This window comes from Alligator sinensis, unplaced genomic scaffold (genome assembly GCF_000455745.1).
Source record: "Alligator sinensis unplaced genomic scaffold, ASM45574v1 scaffold1406_1, whole genome shotgun sequence".
NCBI lineage: Eukaryota > Metazoa > Chordata > Crocodylia > Alligatoridae > Alligator > Alligator sinensis.
Genome location: NW_005842975.1, coordinates 202,647 through 206,936, shown reverse-complemented (window position 1 = coordinate 206,936; position 4,290 = coordinate 202,647).

The following is a 4,290-nucleotide window of genomic DNA, read 5'->3' as shown; positions in this document are numbered from 1 at the left end:
TGTACAGGGTCTTCCTTCCCACCTTCTCCATTCTGGATCCCCAGAAGATGCACATGGCTCTCTGCATTCTGCAGGTGACACACTTGGTTGAGGGGAAGACCAGTGCAGTGTACAGAAGCACTGGTAGCAACACCACCTTCATGAGTGCCACTTGCCCCCTGTCCCCCACCCCCATGGAGAGGCGCCGCACATGCCACAGACCCAATCTCTGCTTTGCTTTGGCCTCCTTCTCCCAGGCCCTCCTTCCACTCAGCTTGGGGTCAAACTCTACCCCAAGGATCCTGACCCTGTCATGGGGGACTGAGACCCCAGGGGACTCCAGGTCCCCGAGCTGACCCATGGCCAGGCAGGTGCTCTTGCTCATGTTGAGCTTGGCCCCTGTTACTGCCGCATAGATCCATGTGTGTCACAGGGCTCTCTCTACTGCACGCTTATTTTGGCACAGGATGTTCAGGACCACCAAGATCCCCATCCGGTCGGGGGTGAGACAGGGATGCCCCTCAGCCCCATCATCTTTAACCTGGCCATGGAACTGCTTCTTCGAGCCATGGTAGGCGGCCCCGGTGGGCACGACCTGTATGGCGAGAAGTTGAGCGTCCTGGCGTACGCCGACAACCTCGTTCTCCTCGCCAACGCTGCCACCCAGCGACAAGGACAGTTGAATGAACTGAGAATGTAAACCCGAAATTGGGGTTTGGACTAAAAGACTGCAACTGGGGTAGATGAGACTGGAGGGAGGGTGCGCAGGGGCTCAGGGGATTGGGTGCATTTATTGTAATGGGAAGCTTAGGTTTCTTAATGAGGTTTTAAGATGAGTGATGGAAAGCTTATAATAGAGGATGTTGTCATGACCCAAAGGCATGATTTTGTGTGTGCTTCGGCACCAGAATTATCCCCGCCAAGTTGCAGCTTCATTGCACGGGAGAGTTTCCTGTTGCAGAGGAAAACCCCGGTGCAGGGACGAGTTTCCTGCCTTTCTGCAGCTTCTTTTGCAGAGTGCATTGCTCAAGTTGCAAGAGGAATGCACGGTGCAAAAGAGTTCCCGCCACCGGTATGCAAATTCGTTCCCCGCTATTGGCTAGTTTTAAATTATTCCCACGTGGCGGCTAACGATTGGCCTGTTAGCCGTATAAGAGGCTTGAGCAGTTTCCGCCCAAGCCAAAGAGGACTCCACATCCATCTCGTGGGGACTCTGGATACACGGCAGGGTAATAGAGACCCTGTGTGAAATTCAGAGGAGCTTGGCGACCTGATCCATCGCCCACCTCTTCCCGTCTTTGAGCACAAATTTTATAAGACGTATCTCCGATTCCGATTTTGGTGGCGCGTTCACCCAGAGCATCCGGAGCTCTGTTCCGTGGAGCCTAGCAAACTCCACGTGACCGTTCGTGTTGTCTGTGTCTGTAACCGCAACTCAAGCAAGTTTTCCAGCCTACACCACTGCCATCTCGGTGTAAGTAAACAATCTTTAAAACTACCGCTAAGCGTTTGTGCCTAATTCCAGCTCGTCGCCCTCCCTCTCCGATCCAGCATGCCCGGGCTGCTGGCCACAGCCCGCGTGCAGCATGGAAAAGGGCTCGGGTCGCTCCCAGCCCGCACAGATGTATATATATAACTCTCTCTATATAGAGAGAGAAATATATTTTTATTTTTTTTAAAAAAGAAAAAATGACAAATCTAGGAGGAAGCCTAGGTATCTGGGGAGAGGGGCCTAGGCCTAGGCCCAGGTCCATCTGGCTTGTGTATTAATTGACCTATGCTGAATTGGAACCTCTGGTCTCAACTGTTGCAAACAGAATTGAAATTCTGGTAGCTCCCACATTGCTGGTGGCAGACACCTTGAAGCAGGCACCAGGTAAGCATTGAGAGCAAAACTCCTAGGAGAGTCTACCTGAGTCTGGAGCAGTGGTGTTAGAATTGGCAGCCCCTTACCTAATGTCAATGAAGAAATCATCTATAATCAAAACAGATTACAACCAACCTGCCAAGCAACCTGGGTAGAAAAACTAGCCATACCTTGACTGCTCCTGTAACTGAGAGGGATTTGCAACTGTATGGTTGGAAGACATCTGACCTGCAGCTCTTCAAGGTAAGATGGTTTCTGCTCCCATCTGTTGGAAGAACAACTACAAAGCTGCTTCATCTGCATAAGCTTTTGTACCCAGAACTCCTGATGGGCAGAAGTCCTAGGGGATAAGGAGCTTGCTGCTCCATAATTTGATAACCAAGGAGAAATATAGCTACAGAAGAGCAAAAGTAAGCTTCATTTGTATAAGCTGACCTGCCAGAATTGTTTCAGTGTCATTTGGATATAACCATAACTGTGACAAACACAGAGTTGGTTTGGTATTGCCAGGCAGGAAAGGTTCAGAGAAAGGTAGACAGTTTATATTTTGTGGCAATGACTATGATGAGAGATTCAATATTTGGGTTTTTCTTCTTCAAGGATCTTAGACCAGGGTTATCGAACTCAACTGCACCCCCCTAAGCTGGATCCAGCAGTGGCATTGAGGTCAGTGGTGGTAGTTGTTAAAGTGGGGGTGCAGGGGTTAGTGTAGCCATTGTTGCTGTCCTCCATCCAGGCTCTATTGCTGGGAATATGTGGGAGGCCCTGCCGCTGCTCACACTGCCTCTGAATTCTTGGCCCCTCTAGGATCTCTTCAGGCTGGATGAACCAGCTCTACAGCCATATCTGGCCCACAGATGGTATACTTGGCACCCCTGTCCTAGATCTTCAGGGAGCTATGATGGTGGTGCTTTGCTGGAGTCTCAGGGGAGAGCAGCAGAGCTGAAATCTGCCTGCTAAGCATCAAATAAAACTGAAATTACAGTGCCAGTGTTGGGTACTGTGGCCTCAGCACAGGATCAAGCACACAGGCCTGCCTGAGTGCAAAGCAATGCTCTGACACCCACTGCTTGCTGATGCCAAACCACAAGTGGGGTGGGGGAAAGTGATGTGGTAATAGGATGTTTTCTACTGAGCATTCATGCCTGCTGGTGGGGGCCGACATTAAAGGGTGGGGGCTGCAGTTACTATGGGGAAGTATTTTTCTTATTTACTTAGATTGTTGCTTTGTTTTCTCAGGTTACTGCTCTTCCCTTTCCGCCTCAGAAAGTTTCCTAGTTTTGGGCACAGTCTTAGTGCTTGACAGAGGAGAGAGCTGCTGCTTGTTTGTGTTCTCAGAAATTCTGGCTGGGGGCAAGCTGCTGTGTGTGTTTGTTTTAAGAGGGGCTCCATAGCTAAGTGAACTCAGCCCTTATTGCCATTAACAATGCTTGTCCCAAGGGCTGCAATATGACAATACTTAGTTCATACAGAAGGTATCAGCAGGCAGTGCAAAGTTCCCACCTACATTATATGGCAACTGTGCCTAAGGGCACATGCACATCTCCTCCACAGTCACTCAGCAAAATGTGACTCTTTTGGAAACAGCATGCTTTGCTTGTGCAGTTGGTCATAGGGAAGAAGCCCCTTTACCCAACACACACCTTTATCTAGCATAGGTTGCTGGTAAAAACAGTCCCCTGTCCTTTTCTCTGCCCTGCTTTCTTTACCAAGTTTCCATCCTTTGAGAGACAGGGACATAGGCAGCACAATGAACCTGATATCCCAATCAATAGAGCACTTTGGGGTGGTCTCACTTGCTTTCCTGAAGCAGGTGACATACAGCTGCCTGTGCTGGGGCAGGCCCTCTGTGGCTCAGTGCTGGGGGTGATGGAACAGCTGGGATCAGTCCGCTCAGCAGTCCATGCTCCACCTGGTGCTGTTTACAGCATTGTTTGGGGCTGGAGCAGAGATGGTCCAGAGCCATGAGCCTGGAAGGGAAATGAAAGGCTTTTCTGGCCCTCAGAGAACTGAAGCATTTTCTGATCACTGACACTACCACCCACTCCTCCTCCTGCTCTTCCTCTACCAGGCTCCCTCCTCTGCTCCCAGGTCCTGTCACTCACCTCAGAAAGGGCTGATTCAGCAGAACCAAGGAGGGAACAGGAACAAGAGAGGGATGGGGCCAGTGACTGCCAAATGCTGCCAGGAAAACCTGGAAAGATGAGGCATTGGAGAGGGGGAGGAACAGGCAGAGCCCAAGACCAGGAGAATGGGCCGAGCAGAGGAGAGGGAAGAGGAGAGCTGATCTGTTTCAGCTCATCCCACACTGCCCATTGTGTAGAGCTGGAGTGCAGGTGCTGACAAGGACACCACTGGGTGCCAGACCTGGCAGGGTTAAGAGCAGCCTCTGTTCCTCCTGCAGTGGGAAGAGGAAGTACAAGGTGCCACCTGTTCTTCCTGCT